Source organism: Plecotus auritus, assembly GCF_963455305.1.
Source record: "Plecotus auritus genome assembly, chromosome: 8".
In the NCBI taxonomy this organism is placed as follows: domain Eukaryota; kingdom Metazoa; phylum Chordata; class Mammalia; order Chiroptera; family Vespertilionidae; genus Plecotus; species Plecotus auritus.
In genome coordinates this window covers 113,027,237-113,049,136 of record NC_137782.1, presented here as the reverse complement: position 1 = coordinate 113,049,136, position 21,900 = coordinate 113,027,237, and the positions used below count along the sequence as shown (strand labels likewise).

General features: G+C 47.0%; 1 protein-coding gene across 1 annotated transcript in view; it reads left to right on the top strand.

Moving 5' to 3' along the window:
• Positions 1-21,900, top strand: part of ACOXL (acyl-CoA oxidase like) — a gene marked incomplete at both ends in the record, with an annotated part of 274,096 nt that overhangs the window by 249,924 nt on the left and 2,272 nt on the right.

The following is a 21,900-nucleotide window of genomic DNA, read 5'->3' as shown; positions in this document are numbered from 1 at the left end:
AGATAGATGCAAAAAAAAAAAATGAAACTATACCACCAACTTACACCATATACAAGAATAAATTAAAAATGGACAAAAGACTTAAATATAAGTGGTGAAACCATAAAAATCCTAGAAGAAACCATAGGCAGCAAAATATCACATAGCTCTTATAGCAATACTAGAGGCCTGTTGCACAAAGATTCGCGCAATAGTCCTTCCTTCTCCTGGCTGCCAGCACCGGTTTTCCTCCAGCACCCAGGACCCAGGCCTTTGCTCTGGCCACTGCCTTCCATCTTCACTCCGGTTGGAGTCTTCAGTCTTTGCTCCAGCAGGAGCACTGCTCCTGTAGCTCCCTCTGCCCCCTGCCCTTCCCCTCATAGCAGGTGTCCTGCCCCACCTGGCCATTCAGCACCTGCATGCATGCTGCCCAGAGGCCCGGAATGGCTGGGGGGCGGGGCCACATCCATCTTTGTCAGGTTAATTTGCATACTCACTCCTGATTGGCTGATGGGCGTTGCAAAGTGATGGTCAATTTGCATATTTCTCTTGTATTAGTGTAGATACATCTCCTAGGGCAAAGGAAACTATGGAGATAATAAATGGGACTATATCAAAATAAAAAGCTTCTGCCAAAACCGGTTTGGCTCAGTGGATAGAGCGTCGGCCTGAGGACTGAAGAGTCCCGGGTTCGATTCTGGTCAAGGGCATGTACCTTGGTTGTGGGCACATCCCCAGTAGGAGGTGTGCAGGAGGCAGCTGATTGATGTTTCTCTCTCATCGATGTTTCTAGCTCTCTATCCCTCTCCCTTCCTCTCTGTAAAATATCAATAAAATATATTTAAAAATAAAAAATAAAAATAAAAAGCTCCTGCACAGTAAAAGAAATCATCAACAAAATGAAAAGGGAGCCCACTATATGGGAGAACATATTTGCCAATGATACATTTGATAAGGGGTTAATATCCAAAATATATAAGGAGCTCATACAACTTAACAAAAGGAAGGAAAACAATCCAATTTATAAAATGGGCAAAAGACCTGAATAGACACTTCTCCAAAGTGGATATATAGATGGCCAAGAGACATATGAAAAAATGCTCAAAGCCACTAATCATCAGAGAGATGCAAATTAAAACAACAGTGGAATATTACCTCACATCTGTCAGAATGGCTACCATTAACTAATCAACAAATGACAAGTGCTAGCGAGGATGTGGAGAAAAAGGAACCCATGCTAGCAAGGATGTGGAGAAAAAGGAACCCTCTTGCACTGCTGGTGGGAATACAGACTGGTGCAGCCACTGTGGAAAACAGTATGGACTTCCTTCAAAAAATTAAATATGGAACTGCCATTTGACCCAGTGATCCCACTTCTAGGAATATATCCCAAGAAACTAGAAACACCAATCAGAAAGAATATATGCACCCCTATGTTCATAGCAGTGCAATTTACAATAACTACAACCTGGAAACAGCCCAAGTGCCCATCAGCAGATGAGTAGATAAAGAATCTGTGGTACATTTATAGCATGGAATACTATGCAGCAGTAAAGAAGAAATATCTCTTACCCTTTGAGACAGCATGGAGGGACCTGGGGAGTATCATGCTAAGTGAAATAAGCCAGTCAGAGAAAGACAAGTATCACATGATCTCGCTCATATGTGGGATCTAATGAACAAAATAAACTAATGAACAAAACAGATCCAGAGACATAGAAACATGGAGCAGACTGATGGATCTCAAACAGATAAAGATTAACCAAAGAACTTATATACATCCTATATAATAAAGAGTAATATGCAAATTGACTGTCACTCCAACACACAAGATGGCTGCCCCATGTGGTCAAAGATGGCTGCCCCATGTGGACACAAGATGGCTGGCTGGGGAGGGCAGTTGTGGGCGATCAGGCCAGGAGGGGAGAGCAGTTGGGAGGGACCAGGCCTGAAAGGGAGGGCAGTTGGGGGCGATCAGGCCTGCAGGGAAGGACAGTTTGGGTGGGGGGACCCAGGCCTGCAGGGGAGGGCAGTTGGGGGGGACCAGGCCTGCAGGGGAGGGCAGTTGGGAGGGACAAGGCCTGCAGGGGAGGGCAGTTGGGGGGACCAAGCCAGCAGGGGAGAGCAGTTGGGGGTGACCAGGTCTTCAGGAGAGGGCAGTTGGGGGCAACCAGGCCTTCAGGGGAGGGAAGTTAGGGGTGACCAGGCTGGCAGGGGAGGACAGTTAGGGGCAATTGTGCCAGCAGGGGAGGGCAGTTAGGGACAACCAGGCTGGCAAGGGAGGGCAGTTAGGGTTGACCAGGCCAGCAGGGAAGGGCAGTTGGGGGCGACCAGGCCTGCAGGGGAGGATAGTTAGGGGTGACCAGACTGGCAGGGGAGGGCAGTTAGGGGCAATTGGGCCAGCATGGGAGCAGTTAGGCGTCGATCAGGCTGGCAGGGGAGTGGTTAGGGGTGATCAGGCTGGCAAGCAGAAGAGGTTAGGGCCAATCAGGCAGGCAGGCAGGCAAGTGGTTGGTAGCCAGCAGTCCTGGATTGTGAGAGGGATGTCCAACTGTCCATTTAGGCCTGAAACAGGCAGTCAGACATCCCTCAAGGGGTCCCAGATTGGAGAGGGTGTAGGCTGGGCTGAGGGACACACTCCTGCCCCTCCCCCCACCCCCAGCCGCCCCATGCATGAATTTCATGCACCGGGCCTCTAGTATATGCATAATAACCCATGGACACAGACAATAGTGTGGAGAAGGGTTGGGGTAATGAATGGGTTTGGCTAGAAGGGGTCAATGGGGAAAAAAAGGGAACATCTGTAATACTTTCAACAATAAAAATTAATTTTAAAAAAACAACTTTCACATAAGCCATTGAAGTGCTTTTGTATTCTTGAAGTGCAACCTCCTTTCCACACTTTTCGCTTACCAGGTCCTCATAGCAGCCAGGAGGTTAGCAAGGAGCAGCTGGCCACTTGGGAACAAGCTGTATCAGTGGGGTGAGATCTGGGTTGTTTGGGTCCATGGAACATCTCAAATCTGCCTTCTGCAGATCTCTGAGCTGCCAGCCAGGAGCACTGCCCCTTCTCTGGGCTTTCTTACAATTCCCAAAGGGAGAGGACAGTGGAGCTGGCACAAATGCTTCTTTCCTACTTTTACCACACTTCTTTGCAGGAGTCTCAGGTTTCAGAAATATTGCTAGCAGCTTCTCTTCACTAAAATGTCTAGGACCCTCGGTCAATTGGAGGTGCTAAATAGAAGTGTGCTTGTGAAGGAGCGAAAGGGACTGGGATGATTAGTATTACTAAAACTGATCTGGGTGCTTTCACATGATAATGCTTCAATTTACTGATCCTTTCTTTAAGGTCCATCTATTGTACTGGCAGTTATTAGATTTTTTTAAAAATTTTTTTGTCATCCACATCATTTTTCAGTTTCCTATTCCCCAAAGATATAACCAGATTTGTCTTTTATTTCTTTACTAGAGGCCCGATGCACGAAGATTTGTGCAAGAATGGGCCTTCCTTCCCGTGGCTGCCAGCACCGCCTTCGCTCCGCCGGAGCCGCCTTTTCTCTCCAGACTGGAGCCGCCTTTCTGCCTTCCCATGCTGCCCAGTGGCCTGGAGCGGCTGGGGCGGTGCAGAATGCCCCACCCCTGGCCACTCGACGCCTACATATGCAAATTAACCCACCATCTTTATTGGGTTATTTTGCATACTCACTCTTGATTGGCTGGTGGGCATTGTGAAGGTATGGTCAATTTGCATCTTTCTCTTTTATTAGTGTAGATGCATTGAAGCACAGTTGTTTTATAGTCTGTAGCTAATAATTCCAATAGTTCAAGTCTTTACGGGTCTATATTTGTCTGTTGCTTCTGCTGGGTGTCTAATTATCTTTTAATGTGTGCTAGTCACTGATATTGAAAAACGATTTGTAAGATTTATATGAAGGCCCAAGTGAAGGTACTTTCTTCTTTCCCTTATAAGGCATCTGAAAAGACTCTCCATTTGCCCTAGCCAGTTTGGCTCAGTGAATAGAGCGTTGGCCTGCAGACCAAAGGGTCCCGGGTTCGATTCCAGTCAAGGGCATGTACCTCGGTTGCAGGCTCCTCCCCAGCCCCATCCCTGGTCAGGGCTCATGCAGGAGGCAACCAGTTGATGTGTTTTCTCACATCAATATTTCTCTCTGTCTTTCCCTCTCTCTTCCACTCTCTCTAAAAATCAATGAAAAAATATCCTCTGGTAAGGATTTAAAAAAAAATACTCTCGGTTTGAGAGCCACCTTAAACCAAATTCAAGGCTTGAGGTTTCCTGGAAGACTCAGAGAGTTCAAATAATGGCACTAATTTCTTTACCCTCCCCCATCGTTGTAGTTCTTTGACATTTAACTTACTGTCTGTTAATCTTTTTGCCTGGTGCTGGCCGTGATTTTGACTATCTTCACTACCTCCCTCACCCCAACCACAATGTCAAAGTGAAAAATTCAGATTTGCTGGAAATGGTAAATGCCTTCAGGGCAAATGCAATTTTCTTACTTGTTCATCTTGATTCCCATTTTCCTATAACTTTTGACGTTGTTTTGAAGATATTTTTTAAAAATATAGCCCTTTAGTATCAGAAACAGAAATTTCCGTCAATGTTATCCCCCTTGACCCCACAACAGCCCTTTGAGGGATTTTCATCATCCTTGCATATGGATGAGGAAACTTAAGACCCAGTGGGGTGAAGCAATGTGCCCAAAGTAGCACAATTAGTAAAAGCCCATATTTCTCTCATGCAAAGCATGTTCACTTACTTTATTTGGATAAAAATCTACATCACCCAGTAACAACAAACACACCCAGTACCCAGTTATTGGTTTCTCATACCATTTTCAACAAAAGGTACAAGGGTCCTTGGAGAAATGGCTGATTCTAGGGCTGGGACAATGAATTTGGTGTAAGGTGGGTCTCAAGATGAGCCTGGAACATCTTCTAGAGCAGTGGTTGCCAACCTTTCAGACCTCACGGACCACCAGTGGTTTGTGGACCACTGGTTGGCAGCCGCCGTTCTAGAGCTAGGAAGTCAGAAAGTGCTCAAGACAAAAACAAAACAATAACAAAAAGCACACAGTTGGGGGCGTGGCACCTGGACGCTGGAAGGAGCACCTGAAAGGAGCTCCAGTAGCCAAAGCTGGAACAGTGTGAGTAACAAAATAAATAGCAGTATTGTATTATAAACCAAAGTATAAAATAATCAGACACAAGTCCATCCGGTACAAGTAAATGATTAAACAGGCAAATAAGTGGGTTAGAGAGATAAGTCTTCCTTACAGAAGAATTCCAAATAATCTACGTAGATACTTGCCCTTTGGGGAGTGTGGGTTGGATTTAGCGACTCCCTCATTTTTAAGAATGGAGTATGGGAAGGGGAATTATTGCTTTACAGTGGAGAAACCTGGTAGGTCCCACCTTAACTGAGTGGTTAAGGTTAATATCATCGGTAATAAGTCATGTTGATCTGATATGATGTGATGAAAAGAGCATTTCACTGTTCCTCAAAAACCCATAGCCCCAGTCCAAGTCTGAGAAAAACTGTCAGGCAAAACCAAATGGCCTCAAAGTGTCAATGAATAGGAAAGACGGAGAGACCATCACAAAGCAGACAAGACTAAGGAGACATGATGACTCAATGCAATATGGCATCCTAGAACAGGGAAAGGACATTAGTAGATAAACGGGGGAAATCTGAATCAAGTCTGTATTTTGTTAATACAAATGGCACAGTATTTACCTCCTAGTTTTTACAATGGGCCATAATTAGGTAGAATGTTGACATTAGCAGAAACTGGGTGAAGAGCAAATGGGGTTCTCTATACTTTTTTGTAGATCTAAAAGAATTCCAAAATAAAAATATATATATTTAAGAAAAGTCAGCATCCAGAAACAGCAACCAGCCTGGGATAATTCTAGATATTAAAACCTTCAGAACACCCAGGAGTTAGGCTCCAGTCTAATGATAATCAGCAATGGACATGTTTCTACGTTAACAAAATCTTATGTCATTCTTGTAACGATCTTCAGGGTAAGTAAGGCTGAGATAACCCCCACGTAACAAATGAGCAAAACCCAGAAACAGGGGCGTGAGATGACCGCCCGGGATTCTAGCGGAGCCTAGAAGCAGAGCTCCTGACCCCAGGTGCAGTTGCTCAAGCAAGAGGCACATTCATGTGCAGCCCTAAGATCCACACAGGGCACTCAGACCTGGTTTCAAAGCTTCACCACGGCCTGCCCCGGGTCCCAGAGGCGGCACAATCCCCGCACGTATCCAAAGAGCAGCTTGAGCCCCCAGGGGTCCGACTGAGGCCCACAGGAGAGGGGAGCTGGGCTGGGTTTTGATTTCTTTTTTAATTTAAGCCAGTCCCCCCACAGCCAGCCCTTCTTGCTGTGACAACCAGCTCTTTTCTTTTGTCTGAACTTTGATGCTGACAGAGCGGGCCACATTGATGATCCTGTGTAATGGCCACCAGCACCATGGAGTGTGCCTAGCTGTGCGCCCGCTCTGGGGAGTGGGAAGCTGCTGACGGCGAGTGGGGAAGGTGCAGCTCCTGGGCCCTGGCTCACTGCTGTCTCCTGTGCCCAGGCCTGAACTAGCCGGTGAGCTGGCTCCACGTTTGTGCCCTCATTCCAGGGCCTGGGCTCCAAGGTGGCTGAGCGGCAGTGGCCCCTGGGGCTCCGGCATAACAAGGCCCCGAGTGAAAGGTTCCTGCTCCCTTCCCATTAAGACCTTCGCAGGGTGCGTACAGACAATGGTGTGCTTTGTGCTTGAAAAATTTGGTGCCCAGGCATTACCCTGTTCCAGTCTTCACTAGCCTAGACCTTTGTATTTCTTTGGCTTTAGATAATGATCAGCATCAGGGAGTAACGATTAGCTGGGGCTCCTTTTACGGAGGAAAGCCTTGCAAAGTAACCTAACAGTTAATAATTGTGTCTCGCCACTAAAACCATTTACATTTTGCTTAAAAAAGATGAAAGAATACTGAACAAAAAGTTCAGCCTCTTAAAATGGTGTGTTTTAAAGCAAGTGGACATTTGGCCTTGAGTTCTCTACTGTACTTTATACCAGCCCTTAAAGTAAGCTGAAGCTTTAGATGGAGTAGCCCCCATTTTTCTCAATGGAGTGTTTGCTCCCTGAACGCCTGGGCACAACTGGCTAGCTCCGTCAGCAGGCGGCACGCCTGGAACAGCAGCTCTGGGCGGCACAGGGAGAAGAAACAAATGCATGTGGACGTGTGGTCAGCTCACACTAAGACATCCACAGGAGGATGCTTTTCCGTCTGTGTTCAGTCTGTGTGTTCAGAGAACCACAGCCCAGCTGTGGGTTGCAGATCAAAAAAGACGCTATTCAGTGTGGTGAAAATAATACTTAGCAAAATGTTGAATCAGGTCCTACTTCCTGCCCAGAACCCAAATAATGGAGCCACGTGATGAGACAGTCTCTACAGGACCTGGAGGGAGGTGAGGGAGGCTGCATAGCCCAGCAGCAGCCGGGGCCTCTGTTCCACCTCCCACAGGGCACGCGGAATTGCCTGTAAGAGTAACAGCGTCAAAAACCAAAAACTCATTCAGGAAGGCAGAAGACAAATACAGATCATGTCCCAGCAATCCTGACATCCCCCAGGACGTTTGATCGATCACTTTATGCCCATGCCTGTTACTCCTTCGCCCAAACATTGCCTCTATGTCCTGTGTCCTGACCTGTTGATTTTTCCCGAGTGCTATTTCTGTTGCAGCAGAGGTGACCGGTGCCTCAGCCCCTGGGTAGCCCCCGCTCCCCATGCCTCTAAGACTGTGTTCACGTTCATGTGACGCCCAGGTTCCCAGCACAGCCCAAGGCCTGTTTGCACGCTTGCTGGGAAGAGGCCAGGGAGCAGACCCAGCACTAGTCACCTGGTTGGCCTCACAGAAAGGAACCTTCCCTCTCCTTCCTGAGTAGGAGCTACTCAGGGACCCGGCTGCACCCAGGAAGCCTTGGGAGCCTGTTGATGGCAAGTGACCTTGGCTTTTCGGCTGTATCTGCTCAAATCTAAAACCACCACGAAGGCTTGGTGTCAGTGTCAGTGCAGTCAGTCACATGGTGGCATCTTTGAGGGGGGCATCCAAGTCACGCCAGTAATTCTGAGCAGACACAGCCATTGGCACGGTGACGTACCCTTAGGAAATGTGGCTTGGAGTAAGAGCACACAGACTCCAAAGCCAGGACGCTACATGGCTGCCTCAAATTTAGAAGATGGATTACACTCATTTACTATTTTGAACTAAGTGCAGAATACAAATGCAGTCACTGCTTTGTGGCAAAAAGGCTTGGGGTGGAAGAAACAGGCCCGGAGAGGGGGAGGGGAGGGAGAGTTTACGGGAGAGTTCAGAGCTGGGAAGACAGTGCTGGGATGTGAGCCTTCTCCGCAAATCCTCAGCTCATGAATGCACACCCCATACCTGTACCCATGAGGCTTCAGGACGGTACCCGTGCCCTTCGCTTCCTGCAAAGGCCGCGGGGGCTGTTTCCACACTGCGGGAAATGTTTCTTTTTAATGGACACTAAGATTTCCCAACCTTCTATTCCCCTTTTCTCAAACCACCTGGAGTGAGGCAGCCTAACAGAAGGTCAGGTGCTGGGACCAAAGGCACAGGATGTTGAAAATACTCCCTGGGAAGTGCTGGGAGGGGGAGGTCAGGGTTCTCAGTCCCTTCCCCTCATCTACTACCCACAGACTCTTGCTTTTCTCTGTAAGGAACTAGAGAAAGATCTCGAGCTCCCACCCCCTTCGCATTCCCCCAGTAGGCCCGTCTGACTTGGCTACAAGCAAGTGGGGAGTTTGTGCGCTTGGCTGTGTCCTCCAGGCTGAGAGGGAGAAGCTGGTGCGAGTGTAAGCATAGGCGCCATCCCATCAGGGTGGGGAAGGACATCTCCTCTTGTGGCCCTTGGTCAGGAGGCCACGAGTTTTACTGAAATGACATCACAGTGGAGTGGCCACACAGGGAACACAACTGAGATACATTTTTAAATCTTCTATTGAAAGCCCTCCCAGACTGGGGTACTTTCAGTTCTGTAGGACCCCTGGTTCACCGCCAGGAGACAGCAGGACCAACGAGAATATGCATATCTTGTCTCACCCCTGAGCTGGAGACACTCCGAGAGAGACGGGCTAGGATCAGGACAGATCGCTGCCCTTTGGAAAGGGGGCTCCGTCTCCCTTCCCCTCTCCTTCTTCCCCGGCCCACGCCTGCTCTCAGTGGCACAAAATACACTGTTGAATCCAAAATTGCAGGCCATTCAAGTGAGGTTAAGGAAACACAAGTGCAACTTGGTTTCTTCAGTTTGGCCAGTAGAAGAGACCCCAAGGTCACCACCCCTGCGGTGCTGGTTTCCTAGTGGCAGCCACCTGGCTGACCCCCAGGCTGGCCGCACAGTGCAGCTTTGTGAGTCTGGGGAGTACACTGGGGTCACTGTTTCCTTCAGTCCAGCGTAACCACCTCAGGGGAGGGCCCCTGCTTTCCTGAGCCCCAGCCTCTGAGTTCCTAGGGCAGCTGCTGTGTCTGAGGCCCCGTTGTCCACCAGAGTCCTCCAGGGTGCACAGTGAGACTGCCCACTGGTGAGATTTGTTCCTAAGAGGAGCCGTGTTACACAAAAAAATGTCAGGTGATGGAATTCCCCTGGACCCAAGTGGACAGGGCTGACCCCAGTCACAGATAAAGACAAGGTGGGTTTTATCATGATTCCATAGTACAATTTAAGTGAATTACTGAACTTGAAACAGAAATGATCCCTACTCCACCAATCTAAGTAGAAATTAATATTCTAGCTAGAAATAAACATTTTGTATAAAACAAAATGTGTTTGTAGTTGCTGTTCTTTTTTCTGGTGCTAAGTCACCCTTCTCCTTTGGAGAGAAGTACAGATTCCCGTGCTTGAAGGAAGCAATCCTGAGATTTCGAGTCCCACAGTGGTAGCATCTGCAGAGCTGTGCGCCGTGCCACACCCAGGACCGCCACAGGGATGCAGTGTAGACACAGCTGCTGCATCACCATGGGCTCCTCATGGGGTTCTTGTACAGCCACACTCTTTCCCTTCCCCCTTTCCCATTTACCCCTTAGCAGCACGTATCTGTTCTCCGTTTCGATGATGCTGTAATTCAAGAATGTTGTATAAGGTGGCTTGCATAACATGCATCCTTTAAGGATTGCCTTTTTCTACTCAGCATCATTTTCTGGAGACTTACCCAAGATGCTGCATGTGTGAATGGTCTGTTTTTTTTCATTGCTGAGTAGTATTCCATGGTATACAAGTACCACAGTTTGTGTAACCATTCACTCATTGAGAGACATCTGGTTTTCTTCCAGTTTCTTATTATTAGGAATAAAACTGTTATGAAGATGGGTTTTAATTTCTCTGGAGTAAATGCCCAGCAATACCATTGCTGGGTTTAGGGTGGGTATATGTTGATCTTCTTTTAAAAATTGGCAAACTATTTTTCCGAGTGGTGTGAAGTTTTCACTCCACCAGCCCTGCAGAGTGATCTTCACATCCTCACCAGCATTTGGTGGTGTCACTGTTTTTCTGTTTTAGCCATTCTGACTGGTATGCAGTCATATTTCATTGTGGTTTTAATTTGCCTTTCCCAATGGCCAATGATGTTGAACACTATTTTCTATGTGTTTACATAACATCTGTATGTCCTCTTTGGTAAAATGTCTGCTCACATCTTTCTGTCCATGTTCTAATTGGATTGTTTGGGATTTTTTAATCATTGAATTTTTACAGTTCTGCATATATTCTAGATACCAGTCCTGTGGCAGATACATAGCTTGTAAACATTTCCCCCCAGGCTGTAGTTTGTCCTTTAATCTTCTTAACATAGTCTTTTACAGAGTAAAAAGTTCTGAATTTTGATGACGTCCAGCTCACCAATTCAATTTCCTTGAATATGTGGAGGATATTTTTTATCAAAATTGGAAGCATTTCAACCATTACATCTCCTAGAGTTTTATTTTTCCTTCTCTGACTTCTGGAATTCCAACTGCATGCACATGAGGTTGCTGGGCCTGATGCTCTCTTCATTTTTTTTTCTTTTTTCTCTCTGCTCCACTTAGAATAATCTCTACTGATCTGTTTTCTAGCTTAGTGATCTTTGTTCTACAATGTTCTATCTGCTATTAAATCCATCAGTGAATTTTTATCTCAAATATTCCATTTTTTATGTCCAGAATTTTTCTTGTGGTCTTTTTTAGAGGTTACATTTATCTCATGAATTATCCCAGGATATTGTGCTTTCTCTAGATTTGGGGTGACATCGTGTAACTTTTATAGTACTCAAGACATTGTATAACATTTTCCTTTCCTTTCCTTGCCTTGCCTTGCCTTGCCTTGCCTCGCCTCTCCTCTCCTCTCCTCCCCTCCCCTCTCCCCTCTCCCTTCCCCTCCCCTCCCCTCCCCTCCCCTCCCCTCCCCTCCCCTCCCCTCCCCTCCCCTCCCCTCCCCTCTCCTTTCTTTTTCTTTCCTTTTCTTTTTCCCCCTCTCTTTTGTCTTGGGGTTAGGGAGAGGGGCTGAGTGTTAAGATTTCCCCTCAAGTCAAACTTAGCAGGGGCTGCTTTAATTAGACTGAGTTCATGGATTTAGCCTGGTCGCACTCCCACTCCCATTCTGCATTTTTGGTCCTCTCAGCAGTTTTCTTTTTTTCTTTTATTGGTTTTTAGAGAGAGAGGAAAGGAGAGGGAGAGAGAGAAACATTAATGTGAGATCAAACATTGATCAGCTCCTCCTGTACACCCCCCACGGGGGATTAAACCCACAACTCGGGCATGTGCCCTAACTGGGAATCGAACCGGCAACCCATAGGTGCTGGGACAACACACAATCAACTCACCGGCCAGGGCTCCTCTCAGCACTGGGGCTGGGAAGATGTTGGACTAGAGCCTCAGAAATCTTTGACTTTGCTTTGGGTTCAACTTCTGGTTGTCACCATGGAAACAAAGTTTTCCTGAATCTTTCTATGTCCTAACTAGAAGTAGAAGCTCTCCCAAACTGCCTTGGAAATTAAAAGTTCCAGGACCCACTGGCACAGAATTTCTCCATAATAACATTGTACTCCTATTGCATATTTAGTTCTGGCTGTTTCTAGAGCTTCTGCTTTTTGAAAAAAAAATTTTTGACTAAAAATTACCCCTTCTTGGGTATGTTCCCATTTCTTTGAGTCTTTACTGTCAAGGCTGAACTATGGGTTGATGAAAATGCTGTATTCTTTTATATGAAAGGGTGTGAAGTTAATAGTGAAGCTTTCTTACAAGCACCTAATTTCATATTCTTTCTCGTTTCATGTAAATGTCTTTGTCTGTAGAAAAAGCTATCAAGGGCGGCCTTGTGGTTACTTTAATTCCATTGCCAATACCTTTATATGGTTTCCTGTATTCTAAAGGGAAGGCTATGTGCTCTCGTCTTCTTTTTAAGCTTTTCCTCTTATGAATCAGTAGCAGTTTGAATAAATGTCAGAAGTTCTTATTAAGTGGTTAGCGTGGATGCCTATGTCAGCATTCTTGTCTTAGGTGCTGGCGATTAAGCATACTTTGTAATGGAAAATGCCAGACTTTTAAAGAGATTATTTTCATTACTAACTGAAGAGCACACAGTAATACTAATATTTAAAAATACTCACATTTTAGAGAGAAGGAAGGTTTCATGTCTTGGAAGTCACATCAGCAGGGTTCAAGGTCCCACTCCTTTACTAAAGTGGGCATTTTTAGTAACACTTAGCAGATGACAGAATTGTGTGCTTTTTCTTTGAAAACCACTACAATGGGAAGAACTTTTTTTTTAATCCTCAACCAAGGATGTTTTTTCCATTGATTTCTACAGAAAGTGGAAGGGATGGAAGGGGGTGGGGGGTTAGAGAGAGAGACAGCGGTTGGTTGCCTCCTCCACGCACCCCTACTGGGGTTGGGGAAGTTGCAACCGAGGTACATGCCCTTGACCGGGGATTGAACCCAGAACCCTTCAGTCCACAGGCTGATACTCTAATCACTGAACCAAATTGGCCAGGAATAACATTTTGAAGGTAAATTTGTTTCTCTTCAAATAAACTCTCTAGTTGGGCTACATAAAAGTGTTTTCTTAAAAAACGTGTTTTTATTGATTTCAGAAAGAGGAAAGGAGAGGGGGAGATAGAACCATTGATCGGCGGCCTCCTGCACGCCCCCTACAGGGGATGGAGCCCACAATCTGGGCATGTACCCTGACCAGGAATCAAACCGTGACCTCCTGGTTCATAGGTTGATGCTCAACCACTAAGCCACACCAGCCAGACCATGATGGTGGTTTTGTTGTTGTTTGTTAAAGAAGAAAATGTCTTCATTATAACATTTCAGATTATGGTAAATATTTCTATCAACTGATAAACAGATCAATTAAGAGAACATTAAACTGGAGTCTTGGTTAACAGAACCATGGATTTCATTGCGTGCTGATGAAACCTGGCTGTAGGAGCCATCAGAATGGATGTGTTCTTGGGACCAGCAGGCTATAGCCTGGGCCTGCCTTGAGGAGCTGGCCAGTGTCAGTAAAACCAGGAGCAGAGCTCCCTCTCCGGTGGTGATGGGTAAAGGAGAGAGTAGACTGAGCACACAGTGTGACTGTACCTCATAAGAGTGCTTCCAGTGTGTTCTCAATGTTGACCACTAGCCAGGCATTTGCGCTCAGGTGGCAAACTAGCTGTTACAGGCCTACCACTCACCTCTGAGAAAGAGTGTGTGTGGTCAGTTCATCAGGAGAGGCGATGGGTGTGATGGAGAGAAGACAAGGTGCCCTCCATGTGCTTGGTGAGTTTGGAAGTTCAGGCTTCAGGAGAAGTGGTAGCAGCTGCAGGTAACTGCTCGATCGTGGTGGTTGTCCTTGGTCACAGTTTGACAGTCAGCATGCTGCTCTTTGGAAGGGATGGACATTGTTTGGTGACTTGGGTGTAGCCTGGAGGAGCAGACCATGCAGGAGCGTTCACCTCTCTCCTGAGGGGGCTCTGCAGGGCCAGTGCCTTCCCTCCCCGGGAGAGCCAGCTGTCTCTGGAACACCCTCCAGGCTGATCGGCCCTCGCAGGGATAGTTTCTGGAGAGGTGAAGCCTTGGCCTTCTCAGGAGGAGCATCCAAACCACCAGGCCGGCTTTTCCGCATCCTGGCAGCTGGCTCTGAAGCCAGTGTCCTTGGCACCTTCCTCCAAGGGTGACATCCTAGCAGTCCCCCTGGCCCCATTACTGCCCTGGCCCCCTGGGAGAATGTGTGCTGGGCAGACCCATGTTCTCCACAGCAGGCACGCACGGATATCCACACTGATGTAGGGAGAACACCAGGGTCCTGGTTTGCTCCAATAGCAGAGGCAAGCACCACCCCACACCCTCCAGGGATGGAAACTGTGAGTGAGGCATGAAGGGTAAGGTGGAGGTGGGGAAGGTGGAGGCACGGGGTCGGCTGGGCTGTGGGAGCAGGAAGCTCTGGATTAAAGCCCCAGTTGGTCTAGTTATGAGGTATGTAACTTGGAGCAAAGTCCTAAATTCTTTCAGCTTTGGCTTCATCTGTAAAATGGGGTGAACCTGATAAGAGCTGTGGTGAGGGCTGTGTGAGGCAGTTAACATAAAGACCTCCTCTGTCACCTGGCACACAGTAGGTGTGCAGCGAATGGCAATGCCAGGCAGCAGGGAGCAGAGCACAGGAAGCCTGGGTGACATCTGCAAAGGGCTGTGTGACTGCATGACACTGTGATCAAGACGCTGGAGGTGCAGGATGGCCAGTCCAGGCAGCCCAGTGGTGCCTCTGTACCTGGTTGCCTTTCCACACCCAGACACCTGGGATGCGGTGTGGAGCGCAGATGGACACTGTGGGAGAGACAGATCCTCGGCCAAGGCTGGGACCCAATCTATGAAATGTTCACTGGGGCCTAGGGCTGGCCAGCACGAGCATGGAGGAACATGTGGGGGGGGGGGGGGGGGCGGGGGCAATAAGGCAGGCAGAGGAGGCCAGAGGCACCTGGCAGGTCTGTTACATGCCACAGCCGCAGCAATGGCCACGCATGACACACAAGGAGCATGACACCTCATTTCACCAGTTGCTTTCATCCTATTCCCCATCACAATCTTTTAGACTAAAAATGATTTGTTGGTTGTATTAAGGTCCCCCTTCTTTTAAAGTTTCTGTTCAATATCTTCTTAATCCAAAATCAAGTCATTTGGAAAAGAATGGGCAGAAAAGTACATGACCCGCCCACCCACACCTAACTATTCGTTAGAAAGTAAAGGTTGGCTGCAGAAACTCCTTCTGAAAATTAGGCATAATGGAAATCACATGGAAAGTTTATTTGTGGTTTGGTTTGGTAAAGCTTCTATTTCTGTGACAAACGAGCTATGGTGACTGGTACCAAGCAGGGCACACTCGCTAAGCACCTTTAAGACACACCAATTCTGTCATTTGACACACAAGGAAACGGGCTGGGAAGTCCTGGCCGCAGTCCCAGGACTAGGATATGAAAGTGCCTAGTCCACACCCTGGCTGCCCTGTGAGCTTTAGTGAGAGAATTCTCTGCAAACTCCTCTCCCCTGGTTTCCCAGGAACCCGGGGGCAGCTTCCATTATAAACTTTTTCCCCTCTCATCTCCCACATTATGTGCTAATCTGTTATTTTAGCTCTACTATTAGAGGTACTGGATCTGGGAGCACCTATGTGGTAGGAGACATGTAAGAAACGTAAGAACAGCCTGGCCGATGTGGCTCAGTGGTTGAGCATCAACCTATGAACCAGGAGGTCATGATTCCATTCCAGGTCAAGGCACATGCTCAGGTTTGGGTTTGATACCCAGTGTGGAGAGGTGAAGCCTTGGCCTTCTCAGGAGGAACATCCAGACCACCAGGCCGGCTTTTCCGCATCCTGGCAGCTGGCTAATTGATGTTTCTCCCTCTCCCTCTCCCTTCCTTTCTGAAATCAATAATAAAAATATATTAGGACAGGCATTATTCTTTTATTTTAACCAGTCCTGACCTCCTGAAATATGTGCGCCAAAATCTCACTCTTTAAAACCAACATTGTACAGTGTGTCCAGCACCCTGTGGTCAGGCAGGTGGTCCTTCCCGAAGGACAGCATAGATATGGGAGGCCATCCTGGGACCGTGGGTGAAGGCAGCCAAAGCCCAGGGGCCTCAGGTACAGGGGCAGCCACTCTGCCATTGCTGTCCCTTGGAGGACAGGGCAGGAGCCTGAGAGGTGACAAGCAGTCCTCACACCAAGAACAAGGAAGGTATGACAGTAATGTGAGAGTTAGTGAGTGACTTTAAAGCAGCCATCGTAGAAACGCTTCAGTGAGCAAATGTGAGCACACTTGGAACAAAAATAGAAAGTCTCAGCAAAGACATTGAAACTATAAAAAAGCCAAATGGAAATCTTCAAATATACATAAATATACATTAATATAAAACAGATATATAGATAAGAACTAGGAGTTCAGGAAAAATAAAGGTGATAGGAAAGCAAATGGAATTAATGTCTAGCTAGTATCTACTCTGGGATAAGGTCAGTAGTGCTAAATGCTTTATTGTTATAATTATCATATAACAAATACATTATTACATATTTATTGTTTAATCTAATTCTTACAAAATCCTATGAGAGAGATAATACCTCCTTTCTACAGATGAAGGAAGTGGGCTCAGCAAAGTTCATGACCTGTCCATATTCTCTTGGGAACACTGACTATTTTAGGATGGCTTTAGGAAGGCAGTAAATCTAACCAGACACCAAAAGCTTGAAAGAGACCCGATTCAGTTAGGGTGAGTCAAGTGAGAAAGATTGGCAAACGTGGCGATTCAGTGGATACGAAGAGTGTCACCTGCAGGCCAGATGCATGTCCTTGGCCCAAGTGGAAAGTGCAGCTTGCATGTGAGTGGTGGATGAGGAACCAGTGATCGACTCAGTCAATCAAGCGCTGTGGAAGGACCAAGTTCAAGTCAGTGATTTTGCTTTAACTCGAGAAGCAAATGGAAGAGATCCTGGGCTTCGGGGAAGAATGAGCAGAACAAGACTGGAGGGAGGTAATCTGGTGAGGCAAGATTCTAAAGAGCCTGGCGAAGATCTGAATAAGCGGCTACAGAGGAGCATGGAGAGGAGTCTCACACCAGATTCTGGTATAAAAACAGAGCAGAGAAACCAGGGGTGCCTTTTCCATGGATGACAGACACACAACAAAGGCAAATCAGCCTTTCTCTTGATGACATATGTTAACCTGAGGAACGTAGGCTGGTAGTCCTTTTCTTTAATACTTTCAACAACCACCTGGAAAAGGTGGTAATCACGCACACAATCATTATGTTTGTTTCAGACACATAAAAGGGGTCAGATCGTCAAATGAGAAATACTGGTACTTATTCCCAGCTTGTCATGTTCAGACTGCCACCCACATCACAAGTGGAGTCCTCCAACTCAGTTGACGAGGGCATATGTGTTGATGTGCCTTCAAAGCTGTTTAAATGAGAAGTACCTTTGCACCAGAGCATATCCAACTGGATAGACGTGGGACGCCACACATCCATGTACGTGCTGGATTCCACATCCTGTCACCTCAGCCCCCGAGTTTGTGTGTTAATGGACAGATTCACATCAGAACTTACTGCTTATGAGTTTCTTGGAAACCTTCAAAGCCTTGATAATGGTATTTTAGGGAACATGAGTTGACAACCCTTTGTTTTGCTTCCTTTGGCAGCTGAGAGTGGCCTTCACATAATTACTTCACTCCACCCTCCCAACCATCTGAGGCCAGACTTCTTACCCACATTCTACAGATGAACCCCTTTTGGCCACCCTTGCTTAAGAAATCTCTGGGAGCAGGGAACTGCTGCAGCTCCAGTGATATAAGGTGACAGAGAGAGGTCAGTCCTCTCCATCACACCAGCTGACTCTGGTTGGGCCTGAGCAGGCCCGATCCGTTCCTCTCCACTAATGGCGCAGGAGGACCCAAGCGTTTCTAAGGCTTAATCCCTGGTGGCAAATATTTTCTGCCTTCTTTCCCATCCTTGACATTTTGTTTTTACTCAGTGCTTTTGTTGGAGGTTAAAGCCTCTCACAGAGATGGTTGTAAGGCAAGCCCTGGGGACTAGGGAAGTGGGGTGAGGGGTGGCCTGCAGGGGGTCTTCCAGTCCACTATTGAAATTCTCTCTCAGGCACCCAGACACTCATTGGCTTTATAAACTACTTCCCTTAGGACTGAAATGCTCTTCCAAAGTCAAGCCTGTCAGTCAGCTACACTCCACTATCAACTGCTATTTGTGTATTATACAATTGTCCTCACATAATTAAGTGGCAGTACAGCTGACAATGGCCCTACTGAATGCCAATTTGTCCACTGAGTGCCAGTTTGAATTTTAAGGAAGGCATCGGGTTCAGTGACTGATTGCTGTGTAGATACCACCCTAAAGCTCAGTGGCATAAAGTGACAGTTGTTCATTTCTTGCAGTTCCGTGGATAGGCAACTGGGTGATTCTATTCTTAGGTCAGTTCACTCGGTTGTTACCGAACAAGGGTCCACTGCCGATGCACATACAAGCATAACACCAGCTTTGGAGAGAAAAAAAAAGAGCTTTATTTGGGAGTTGAGACGGGAGGCAAGGCTCAGATGTCGCTCCTGTTCCAGGACTCAGGTTGGGGGTTCAAGAGGTAGCAGTTAAGGGTTTACAAGTGTTACCTGTGAGTGATGTTCACAAGTGTTGCTTGTGAGTAGTGTATTGAAGGCTGAAATGTTGATTCCAAGTCTTGTTAGAAACAGGGCAGGACCAGGTTCTGCAGTTAACACTATGGCTGTGGTCATGTTAGTTCAATAGAACTAGGGGTCCAAGATGATGACTTCCCGCACATACTGGCAGTAGGCCTGGCTGTTGGCAAGGCCCCTTGGTCCTCCTCCACGTGGCCTTTCATCTTCCCGCAGGCTGACCGGGCTCCTGCCAGCCAGTGGGCTCAGGGTTCTAGGAGAGCAAGGTGGCTGTTGCAAGGCTGCTGAAGGCCCAACCACGGGAACTCACACCACGTCACTTTCTCTGCATTGGTCAAGGCAAGTCACAGGCAGCTGGTGCAAGGGATTGAGAGACTGTATCTCAGTGCCTGGGAAAGAAAGGGGTGGTTGAGGGACGTTTCAAGTTGGGGTAAGGAACTTTACATGAGCAGAGGTGGGGGCATGGAAAGAGGAACGAACACCCTGTACTCAGAGTCTTAAGAATAGCTGATGTTGCTGCAAGTGCACTGGCTACCTCACACCCTAAGACCCTGGGAAAATAGGGTTTGCTTAGGAGGCTGCAAAGCTCAGTCCTTGCCCATCTGGAGCCATCCTCCTCTCCCAACCAGAACAAGGAAAATGCAGGGAGAGCCAAAAAGAGAAGGAAAAGAAATAACCTACTGCAACTTGGTGTGGGTGGGAAGCCAAAATGATGTTCTAAATCTCCTCCTGAAATCCACACATGAACATACTGCTCTGTGTGAGCCGAGTGTTTCCGCTGTCTTCAAAGTAGATATTCTCGAATACCACTCGCTGGGAAGTTCCAGTGGCTCTTAGGTTCTTATTGTTTTTAGAGCAATACTGCCTCCGCTTTGGGTCTGTCCTTTTAAAAACATTCTGCAAAAACTTACAACTTGTTCATGTTCTTTTACTTTGAAAGGGCATCTCTTCATTGATACTTTTTCAAAAGCTATTCACCATAATTTTCTTTGTAGAGATGGTGAGCTTGGGGTGCTCTGCCCAGCATAACTGGGTCACATACTGGCAGGATGGGGTGCGGGGCCTACAACATGCACCATTTTTATACTTATATGGAAGTGTACATTTGGTAAGAAAACTAAACTTTCATAGTACTTCGGTTAGTCCTAAAGGGCTCCCTGGTAATGATACATACTGTAACTGTATAATAATCCATGCTACATTACCTACCTAAGTTTATTTTTTATTAAGATCATATTTGTAAAAAGTCCCACAGGCAGCACCACGAAGCCTCCAGTGCCCCACATAGTCCCTAATGCAGGCAAGGACCACAGTGCATACTCTGTAAGTGAAAGGATGAGCATCATAATCCTCCTCCTCACAGGCAGAGGTGGGAGAATACCTGGGATCACCGTGAAACACATTATAACAGGAACGATGCCTGATCCTTCCATCTGGACCCTAAAGAGTCTTAGCAGTCAACCTCTGGTCTTTCCCAGCACACAGCTTCCTCTTCGGTGTCATTGGAGGGGTTACTCTCTGGACCAGTGTGAGTGAGGCAACCCTCTTCTGCACCAGCCATCAATTCCTTCTTTTTAAATGTAGTCTATTTTATTATTTTTAAAGTTATAAAAATATTGAATAAAAATCTGCCTCCTATAATTTCTACTTCTGGATCCTTATTCTGTATTTGGCACCAGACAAACCAAACCCATACTCTTTCACACAACATTCATTCAGATAATTGAATTTTCCCCGTTGTTAACTATATGAAAAAAAATTGGCTGAGTTTCTAATGCAAACGCAAAGGAAAATGACCTTGAATACTGGTATCACAATATGTAGAAGGTATAGGGACTACCCATCTCATGGTTTTGAACTTTGTGGTTAAAGACTTTGAGAGTTGACAGATTAGTCAGGGATTTGTCAAGAGTATTAATTACAAACTTTGAAATCTTGGTCAGCAAAGTTCATCACGGTGCATCTTGCAAATATGATCAAAGTCTTTTCAGTACTGATTTGATGGTGCTTAACCACAGTGCATAAAGAATGAAGGTTTTCATTAGAAATTACTGATGTAATAGAGCACATTTGAAAGGGAGAGGTATTGTATTGTTGGACTCTGAAAATTCATGCTCTTCCCCCATGCCACCCTCACCCCAGTTTTGGACCGCCCACTCCCCTTCTCTGAACACTTGGAATTGTATTTTGGACTGCTGCCAAGGAGCTGTGGTCCAACAGCTTCAGTGTAGCTCCAGGGATGACCACTCCCAGGAGGGCAAAGGTGTGGCTGGTTAAGTAATGTGTTTAAAACCATCAAAGTAAACCCTGAAAACCTGGGGTGAAATGTAATTTGGTGAAAGAAATTTACAGCTGACTGAGAACGTGAACAATAGAGAACAGTGTGTAGCCGGTTAATGGAAAAGGAAGCCCTTGTTTACTGTTAAAAAAGCAATCTGTTATTTTTGGTAGCTTTGGTGGTGGTGGGGGGGGTGATAAAAATGCACTGGCATCTAAACCCTGGAAAGGAAATAAAATACACCCACTGCAGCGTCTCCAAAATCACTGGACTGCATCTCCCCCTTCCTTCTGCTGGGATGTCTTATCCAGTGGTTGAAGAAGACATGGGAAGGTGGGGAGGCCTTGGAGGGGTTCCTTGGTGCTAACTGCAGGTGGTGGATTTCCAGCAGCAGCCATGTGAAAGACACACAGTTGCCAATGCCGTCACACACCGCCCCCCACCCCCACCCCCAACCCCCGCCCAAGCAGTTGCTTTGCATTTTAGGAGCTGTGGCCTGCTATCACCCTGGGGGCGGGGGGTGGGAGGGGTGTGGGGGGGTGGGGGGTGGGGGGGTGGGGGGGTGGGGGGTGGGGAGCGCTGCTGGGGAGAACCCAGCTGGTCTCTGAAGTTCAGTGGCTCTTAAGTTCTACCAGTTCACTTGCCTGTGAGCGCCAGAGGGTGGCACTCCAGGCACTATGGAGGGGACCCGAGGGAGGAGGAGGAGGGCTGCAGGAGTGGGCAGAGGAGGGGGAAAATAAATTCTCAGTCTCTGGTCTGGAGCTCCCCAGCTGATTTGGAGTCCACCCCCACCCTTTTACGGAATAAGTGGGCTTCTGCCAGACTAGGTGTCACCGAGTTAAGAATTTCTAAGATGAAAAAGGCTTGCGAGAGTTATTCAAAATCGAAGGTATTTAC